This window comes from Marmota marmota, unplaced genomic scaffold (genome assembly GCF_001458135.2).
Source record: "Marmota marmota marmota unplaced genomic scaffold, marMar, whole genome shotgun sequence".
Taxonomy (NCBI): domain Eukaryota; kingdom Metazoa; phylum Chordata; class Mammalia; order Rodentia; family Sciuridae; genus Marmota; species Marmota marmota.
In genome coordinates this window covers 52,010,580-52,020,533 of record NW_026000229.1, presented here as the reverse complement: position 1 = coordinate 52,020,533, position 9,954 = coordinate 52,010,580, and the positions used below count along the sequence as shown (strand labels likewise).

Sequence of the window (9,954 nt, the reverse complement as noted above, 5' to 3'; positions counted from 1 at the left end):
GGAGCACAACAGACACTAGTATGGCAATATGTAAATCAATGGATGTGTAACTGATGTGATTCTGCAATCTGTGTATGGGGTGAAGGTGGGAGTTCATAACCCACTTGAATCAAAGTGTGGAATATGATATGTCAAGAAATTTGTAATGTTTTGAACAACCCACAATAAAAAAATTAAAAAAAAAAGAGAATACTGTCAGAAATGGTGGACAAGTAAATCAAAAACATAAAAATAAGAGTTTGGGTTTAATTGGGAGAATATGAATGTCCAAATAATGCTTGGCTGGGTATATAAACAAGCGTTGAAAGAGAAAAAAAAAAAAAAAGAATTCTTTGTTTGGGCTGGGATTGTGGCTCAGCGGTAGAGTGCCCCCCTAGCACGGGCGGGACCCGGGTTCGATCCTCAGCACCACATAAAAATAAAGGCAATGTATTGTGTCCATCTACACCTAAAAAATAAAAAAAAAGAATTCTTTGTTATTATTGTTTTTATTATTATTATTATTATTATTATTATTATTGCTATTATTATTATTATTGGCCTCTTGCTTTGTGGCATGGAGGAGTCCATGAACTTTTCTCTGGACCCAGATGTCAAGGAAATGTAGTGATGATGCAGGGGAAATGACAGGCACCACCAGAGGACCAGCCTCAGGGCCTCAGGGGAACAGCTGTACCAGCTCAGCTCCAGGCTGTCCCTGCATAGTGCCAAACCCCAGGACACACCTGAGTGTGGCAGAGTAGCAGGCCAGGCAAAGGGTTAAGGAGAAAGAGTGTGGGGGGATGTCATCAAGTCCCTTGGTGCTTTGGGATCTATTTTGCACCTGAACCAGAGTCTCATTTGACATTAATGGAATTGGAAGCTGGAAGTTTCTTTGGTTGTTTGGGACCTGCAGCAACTGGCATGGAAATGAAGAGGGACCCAGCATCATCTGAAATAAATCCGGTATGTGCAGGAAAGGAGGGGCTGCCCCACAGCTTGGAAGGAAGGCGGTGTCCTCCAGTAAGGAACTCTGTGCCGGCATCTCGTGTCTTGACCTGGCTGCCCAGCGTCTGCGGTTTTCGAGCCTAGTTATTAGCTTCACATGAACCTGAGGTTGGAAAACCTCCACCATCCTGGTCTGGGGAAGCAGGAAGGGAGCCTGCCTCTTCTTCATATCTTTGTAAAAGGTGGTCAAAGCTGTCTAATGTCTGAACCCTCTTAGTTCAGGCTCAGTACCCTGACAGGATTTAGCATAGCCACCCTTTAATCTGGCGTTGAAATAGTTCTATCATCGACTGGGGATGTGGCTCAAGCGGTAGCATGCTCGCCTGGCATGCGTGCCGCCCGGGTTCGATCCTCAGCACCACATACAAAGATGTTGTGCCCCCAGAAAACTAAAAAATAAATATTAAAATTCTCTCTCTCTCTCTCTCTCTCTCTCTCTCTCTCTCTCTCTCTCTCTCTCTCTCTCTCAGAAAAAGAAAAGAAATAGTTCCATCCCATTATAGTTGAATGTGAGATCACAGGCTTAGGGAATGTAGAGCACTCACGCAGCATGTGAGAGGCCCTGAGTTTAATCCTCAGTACCACACACACACAAAAAAGCACAAACTTTAAAGTATCACCCCACTGGTTATGAGGAGAGTGTGCAGCCTTTCATTGGAGGGATCCATATGCCCTCCTGTTAAGCCTTTGGCCTAACTCCCAGTTTACAGCATATCCAGAGACTGGAGAAACAGGTCCCGCCAGGAGGAGCCAACCAGGCAGATCCAAACTATGGGACATTCCACAGGAGAATAATTCCAGTCTCTTCAACAAGTTAGTAGCATGAAAAAAAGGTGGGAGGATTGCTCAAAATTTAAAAAATTGACATTTTAGAGCTATAAAAATCCAAAACCAAACCCAAGACAAAACAAGCTGTGGGGTGAGACAAACAGGGTTCACATCTTGTTTTGACCATGTAGCCTTAGACCAGTTGCACAACCTCTCTGAACCTAAGGGAGTAAATTTCAGAGATATTAAGCAACTGATCTACTTCATAGAACTATTGTTCAGATGAACTGGGAAAATTCTGGAAAGCCTTTAGCATAGAGTGTTTGCAAACTAAGTACTCAAAACCATCAGCTCTTGGAGATTAGTGGGTTGGCCTTTGCCTGCCTGTGGAGCACCCTGGGTCTGGGGCCATGGTGGCCTACCTGCTTACATACTTACCTACTTTCCTGCTTACCATGATGGGCTTCTCCACATTGGATGCCTATAGTCATGCACTGGGGACTGTGATCTCCCCAGGCACTCTCCCCATCACATCCACACACTTCTTAGGGTGAGGCTAGAGCACCAACCAAGGTCTGCTTGTGAGGAAATATGTAAGAACATGTTTAGCAGTCACTGTTGGGCCCTGCCCCATCCCCTGGAACTTTCCTATTTCAAGGCAGTTGCTGGCACATACATCTCTCTACCTCAGGGCTTTCTCTACCTGTTGGAGCCTTCCCTGATCTCCAGAAGTGGTAGGGAATAAACACCCCTCTGCTTCCTCCCCTCAGGAGTTCTCCACCAGTGACAGCCATTGGAGAATAGGTGTCCAACACCCTTACCCCTCTGGTGAGATATCTCTGACACAGAAACAGTGGAAATAGTGTATTCCACACTGTGTCTGAGAATTTGGCAGCAAGAGTAAGTTTTTCTCATATCCACCAACAAACTGGATACCCTCTAGGCTAGCTTTATTTGCCTTCCCCTGAGTTATCCCCTACATCTGTTGCCTCTGTTTCCAGGATGATCACCCAAATAAACTACCTGCATGGAAAGCTGTCTGAGGGAACCAAAACTAAGATGGCACATACATGAGTTTGGATTGTACACTGAGGGCAGTGACAACTGATGAGGTACTGACTAAACTATAGTTCACAGTGTTCTTCTAGAGATCTGAGCTATCTTGCTCTTGCCTTTCCACCATCAGTGTTAGAGTTTGAATCCAATCAGAGAAGCAAGCGCCATGCCTCATTCTCCACAGTTACTCCCAGAGCAGCACCGGGCACAGTGGGCTCCCTCCAGCCTCCCCTCCACAACAGCCTCCTCACCTTGCTTCCCACCAGGAGTGATGGCTATGAAGCTGGCACCCTAGAGGCCTTGGTTACCCAGAGACATGTTGGCTGCTTGGAAATGCCTTAAGTTTAAGCATCCAATCCTGCAGAGGGCATCACTTCTGTAATAGAAAACATCTAGAAGAGGTGAAGCTCTGGACAACACCTGACTGACTGCCTGTGAGTTCTGAGCCCGGGGATCAAAGTTCAAAGATCAAAGTTCAAAGCCTCAGCAACCTAACTTCTGCAGGATCACTGAGAAAGCCCTGGAAAAGACCCCCAAAGACTGCACTGCTTCTATCAAGAGAATCCTAAACTCTCTACCTTGCCCATGAACACCTGTGCCTATGGACATGCTGAGGAGGCCCAGAACAAGTCAAGAAGCAATAAGAACAGGCAGCAGGACAAATGGCAGCAAGGCCTTGAGCACCGCTCTTGGAACTACTTCAGAAAGAGTGAGAGTCCAAGCTGGCATTATGGTAGAAGTGGAGCCGAGTCCCTGACACTCTTGTGTAACGTTCTGCTCCCTTCTCGCGAGACGTAGTCAGAATAAACAGACTGAACACACTGTTCTATTGTCCTATATTCCTGAAGCTAGCTACTCCAAGATCTATGTCCTTTACCAGGCTGCAAATTGGTAAAAAGGAAGCAAGCTTAAGATCAGCAAACCTCTTGCTTCTGTCCTTTAGCAATCATGCAGATTTGCTTTCTTCTGCTATTAAAACACAAAAACAAAGAACTGGGGGATAGCTTAGTGGTAGAGCACTTGCCTAGCATGTGTGAGGCCCTGGGTTTGATTCCCAGCACCACCACCAAAAAAAAAAAAAAAAAAATTCTATGACATGGATTGTGAGGCATAGTGGCTCACATCTATTATCCCAGCAATTTGGGAGGATCCAAGTTCAAAGCCTCAGCAACTTAGTGATACCCTGTCTCAAAATTAAAAAAAAAAAAAAAAGTCTGGGGATGTAGCTCAGTGGTAACGTGGATTCAATTCCCAATACCAAATAAGTAAATAACCCAGAAAGCAAACACATGCCAAAACTTGCCCTCCAGAACTCCAAAAGAGATCATAGAGTTAAGATTGGATGTCATCAATATAACTTCTGCCCCAAGGAAAGTAATAACTAGGGTCTGAGTGGTCACCCAAGTACACCAATAGAAGCTCAATCACAGGTCAAAGGAACCCTCTGTCCTCACTGCTTTGCCAAGTAACCTGAACTGCCGCAGTCTGGCTGGGCACAAATCAGGAGCCACTTGTCAAAAGAAACGAACTTTATTTTTAGAACCACACAAGCCAAACAAAACAGCTCCTCAGGAAAAACCCTCAGAGCCCAACTGCCACCACCATCTTCCCACAAGCCTCTCAACCTCCCCCCACTCCTCCTGCTCTTGAGGCCTATTGGCTGGGTCGCATGGGCGGAGCCAAAAAAGTTCCCCAATGAGCAGCTCCCTAGTCTGAAAGGGCGGGGAAACAGCCCAATGAGCATGACTGCAGAGGAGCCAATCAGCTAGATGTTGCTGGGGCTGCTGTGAGCCAATCATCAGCTGGCAGTCTGAAAGTTTGCTGGGGCCCCTTCGGCTGTGGCTCTCAACACTGAACCAAGTCTGGGACCCTAGGCCACCTGAACAAAGAATCCCATTGCTAGGCAGAGGGCCAGAGTAGTAATAATGTTTTTGTTTTGTTTTGTTTTGTTTTAAGAGAGAGAGATAGAGAATTTTTTAATATTTATTTTTTAGTTTTTGGCGGACTCAACATATTTGTTTGTATGTGGTGCTGAGGATCGAACCCGGGCCGCACGCATGCCAGGCGAGCGCACTACCACTTGAGCCACATCCCCAGCCCCAAGTAGTAATAATGTTATCTTGGTATTTCTTGGCATTGTATTTGATGAGAAATACAAGGAAAAAACAAGGAAATGAGCTGGTCTCTTCTTTGGTGTCCTCTAAATTTCATACTGATGTGATTTTTCAAAACCCCAAACAAAGACTTTCCCAGGGCAGGGTTACTTCCTATCTTGGATCAGCTGAAATGTTTTAAAACTCACAGCTGATGGTTGATATCTCTGGAACTCATGAACTGGCACTGTCCAGGCTGACATTAGTTCTGTGACAACAGCTGAATCTTTGCTCTGAACTACCCTGAACTCTAGAACATCTGATTCACCATACTCCTCTCTGCCCTGGTCTTATGTTCCCTTAGCAGCTAGAAGCTCATATCTCCATTTCTGGGTCCACAATTTAAATTTACCAAAAAAAGAGAGAGAGAGAGAGAGAGAGAGAGAGAGAGAGAGAGAGAGAGAGAGAGGCAAAAAATCTGGCAGGCATTAGTAAGAGGAGAATTTTTCCTTTAGGAGAAAAATACATATTAATTATATGCTGAGTGACCATTAGACCAGATAGAGACCATCTACTAAAGGTTAAATTTCAGTGTAAATGAGATAGAGGAGGAGAAGGAGGAGGAGGAGGAAGAGGAGAAGGAGGAGAAGGAGATAAAGGAAGGCAATTTTCTAAAGACGTCTTAAAAAGTATTATAACTAGATTGATATTCCCAATGGGAGAGAAAATATACAAAAAAATTCTTTCATCTAAATTAATCCATTAGCAATGCATTTTAACAAATTTATCCACTGACTGTATTCAGAGTAGCATAGGCATGTGACAGCCTGATTTTAGCATTTAATTCAATGATGTACTTGCAGAGTATATTTAAAGGGAAAAGATACAGATTTCATTCAACAGAACTTTATTATTCTCATTATTATTGTTACTATTTGGTACTGAGGATTGATCCCAGGGGCACTCTACCACTGAACTGCAACCCCAGCCTCCCACCCATTTTTTTTTTTTTTTTTGAGACAGGGCATTTTAAGTTGCTGAGGGCTTCATTAAATTGCTGAACCTGCCCTCAAACTCCTGCCTCAGTCTCTCAAGTTGCTGGGATCACAGGTGTGTGCCACCACACCAGGCTCAATTGATCTTATTTGGCAGTTTATACAAGAAGCTTCAGAATGTTTTTTTTTCCACCTGCTTTGCTTCAGTGCTTCTAAACTAGATAGGTCTGCTGCACTGTCACCTTCACACCCAATGTATAGATAAATACAGAGAAGAATAATCCCTGGAAGGAAAATGAAGGTTCACTGTGCTTAGTTTGCATCCAAACACATAATTCACATTGATGAAAAGCCTCCAGTGATTGCTTATCCATTACAGATCAATTGCAGATGAGGCTTTAACTTTATTAGAAGCATAATTTAGGAATCCTGTAAACATTTAAGATTTAAAACCCACCGATGGAAAGCATAATCATTAACCTATGTGTGAAATTAAATCTAACCCTAAGGAATATTTATGTGCACATTGAAACTCCACCTGAGACTTTTCCAAGAAAATTATATACTAGGGGAGTATAAGGCAATTTAACCAACCTGGCTCCTGGAAGCTACCATCCTATCCTAAGGAGTGTCACCTTAGTGTTTGTCATCTGCTTATTATAGTTGGCTGTGGGAGACCCACTAGCACGTGACTGAGTCCATTCCCCTAGGGTTCGCGTGTCTGTGTCTTCATGCCTGGGTGTGTCTTCCTACAGCCCCAAGGGAGGAGCTACGCTTACCTATTCCTTTGTAATATTACCTTGCCCTGTTTGGGATAGAATGTTCCATGGAAGTGCTTTTTGTGTGTCCCCTTCTCTTACTGTGCCCTTGGGTGTGGCCTACCCAGATGTCGGTCAACCTGCTGACAGCAGACATCATGAAACTAGACTCAGCCCCCTGAAACCTGACCTTTTGTCTCATTTGAATAGCTTCTCCTCAATAAAAGGGGTCAGTGCGTGTTCTCTCTCTCTCTCTCTCTCTCTCTCTCTCTCTCTCTGCAGACCCTTAAGGTCAGAGGAGTCGTCACAGCCCACAAAGAAAAAGGTATTTCTGTCTCTTGTGTGATTATTTCGCACAGCCCAATTAGCCCAGTTCCCCTGGAGTGACCCCTGAGTGTTTAAGTCTCTAGCAACCCGGCAGTTGGCCCTCAGTATCCTCAGGTTGTGCACCCACAGATCCAACCAACCATGGATCGAAAATATTTTTTTAATTGTCTGAATATGTATAAACTTGTTTCTTGTTATTATTCCCTAAACAATATGGTATAACTACTCTTTACATAACATTTATATCATATTTATATCATATTGTCCATTATAAGTAATTTTGACATGATTTGAGGTATAAAACAGCACACATGTAGATTATATACAAATACTATGCCATTTTATATCAGGATTTGAGCATCCATAGATTTTGGTACTAGAACCAATCCCCCACAGATATAAGTGGCAGCTGTATAAAACATCCAATGTGGTTACCTAGAGCCTATTTCAAAAAGAAACTGATCCGCCCAGTATTAGTTTGTTTAAACTTTAAGATTTATTACTATTAACTCTCAAATGGTTCTATGGTTATCTATATATAGCTACTTACAACAGAGTGCTACTGTGGTACTGGTTCCCTGTTTGATTCTCACGGTAGCTGGTGAGCTATCAAATAAATTGGTCTTTCTCTACCAAAAGGCACATTCTTTACCATAGGCAACCACCTTACAAGGTGTGGGGCTAGAAGAGTGTGGATGACTCTGAAAGTCCATCAAAACCAAGGCAAAGCAGCTAAATCACAGTCCTATGGACAAAGGTAGGCAAATGTTTATACCCAGCAAGAAAAACTCCTCTCTTGCTGGCTTTGACTAGATAATTAGGCTATAGAAAGCTTTAAGGAAATTTCGAGAGCACCTAAATCTCTCTGTGATACCAAACTCATACCTTAAAGCCCTGGATCTTGTCTCTTGTCCTTTCAAATGTAAAATTTTCTTTTATTAGAAAGCAGGAAAATCCACATATCTCATTATGAATGTGTATTAACTTTCTATAGAATCTAAATCCACTAAACAAGATGACTTAACAGTTTTGCCCCAAGGCTAGTTTGGAGTGAATCAAAAACAAAAGCTGAGATTTCTGACTGAGAAATCTGACTTGTAGCTTTTTGCCTCAAAGCTAGGCTCACCCTGTCTTGACAGAGGGCAACTCCTTATACCAGGTGAGACAAGTCCCAGCACTCTGAGCTTGTGCAAGGCAATTCTATGGGAAGTGCCAGGTCATGCTGCCTGTGGAGCTGCGCCAGGCTGGGGGTTTACTGTCCTCACATGTGGAAATAGCACACAGGGGCTGTTAGCCCCTGCTCTCCCCCTTCCCTCTGGGGTCTCACCACCTTCTCTTTTATCTGTGCTTTTGTCTTAATAAATTTTACTCTGGGTACTATCTTCAGCTTCAGAAAAAAATGTGGCTAATCCTTTCTGAGCTTCATCTTGAGACATTTATAAACTTGTATTCTCATTCCATATTTGTGAATTCTAATACAAATAACACCCTATTTATTATTTTTGCATTTAATAATGTGTATTTATAGTCATTCTTGAACTGCAGGGGGGTGATTATTATAAAGGATTATGGGTAGTCTTGGGAATGGTCAGGTTTGGGTAGATAAGAGCTTTTTAATGTTAATGTGTGCCAACTCTAGTGGTTAACGAACTACATCTATGTCTAAGTCTATAAGTGAGATTAAATTCTCATTTTTCTCTTAATGGAATTAAAAATTTTTACCATGATGCTTATAAAATCCTTTCAACAGATGAAATTTTTTTAAAATGATAGTTCTTCAGCACTATTGTTTATTCAGGTAAGTAGACTCAATTAATTAACCCTCCTTTATCCTCACTGGATTTTCTATACTTAGGTGTAAAATTCTTTTTACACATAGAACATATCTATTTCAATGAATTTCTGTCAATGGGCAATCAGGACTATCCCATGCACATGTGGACATACAGCAAATCTTCCTTAGGAGGAAGAAGACACTGGTCCATGCCTTGGGGAAACTGACTACTTGCCAGGTAGTGTTCTAAGAGCTATAAATGGAATCAAGCTCTTCAATTTTCATGAATATTATTATTAACCCTATTTTACAGAGCAGGAGGACACTGAGTAATCTATGGAAGTCACAAAGCTTGGAAGTGGCCAGGAATAAAAAGAGAATAAAAAATGGCCAGAAACACATTTTCATTTCTTTAATTATTTCCTCATCAACTAAGCTGGTTCCTCAGTAAAGACTTATATTCCCCACAAATATAATTTCCCCAAGTTTAATAATAGTAAAACAAAAAATGAGAGCAGAATCCTTCTGTTGACTCTCAAGACTTTCCAAAAACCATGTTATCCCCTTAGCAAATGGATTTTTGCAAAAATAAAAAATATATATTTTAAAATTTCTCTATGAAGACATGATGGAAACATATGTAATCTATGATCATGAGCAATTAAAATCTGACAGTGAGTCTTGTTTTTAAGTATAACACATAAAATAAAAATCACCCATAGCCCCACCATGCATAAATCACTACTCACCATCCAGTCTTTTCTTCTGTTTTTTAAAAATGTAGTAAATAGGCTGGCTTTGAAAACAGATTTTATTTGGATAATTTATTCAAGATATTTTTCCCCTTGTCTGGGGTGGGAGGATCCTATTGTCTTCCTGCCTTCCCTCAATGTAGTCCTTCAAAGGAAACTGAAATCATTGATAGAAAAATCAAACGAAACTTTGGCCACTCCACTGCTTCTTTTCCTATTTGAAAAACATATACTCTGATTCAAATTAAAGATTAGCAAAACTCTCCATAATTAGCATGCATTCCCTTATTTCCAAAGATGACTTAGCTATTCTTGATGACTAGTCCTTACAAGGGTACCTGCAATGAAAGGGTCAAGTTTAAGACTTCTCTAAATCTCTGCTCTCCGTCTCTGTTAATGTCCTTCCTGGTGTTAGACATTTGTTTAATGATCAATAGTGGTTTC

General features: G+C 41.9%; 2 long non-coding RNA genes across 2 annotated transcripts; one reads left to right on the top strand and one right to left on the bottom strand.

Annotated features, from left to right (window-relative positions):
• Positions 1-836: 836 nt before the first annotated feature.
• Positions 837-3,635, top strand: LOC125613366. The gene is made up of 2 exons (XR_007343920.1): positions 837-945; positions 2,757-3,635. It is a non-coding gene; the product is annotated as an uncharacterized LOC125613366 (long non-coding RNA).
• A 5,916-nt stretch (positions 3,636-9,551) lies between these two features.
• Positions 9,552-9,925, bottom strand: LOC125613358. The gene is made up of 2 exons (XR_007343899.1): positions 9,849-9,925; positions 9,552-9,667 (listed from the first exon to the last, which is right to left on the bottom strand). It is a non-coding gene; the product is annotated as an uncharacterized LOC125613358 (long non-coding RNA).
• Between the last annotated feature and the right edge of the window lie 29 nt (positions 9,926-9,954).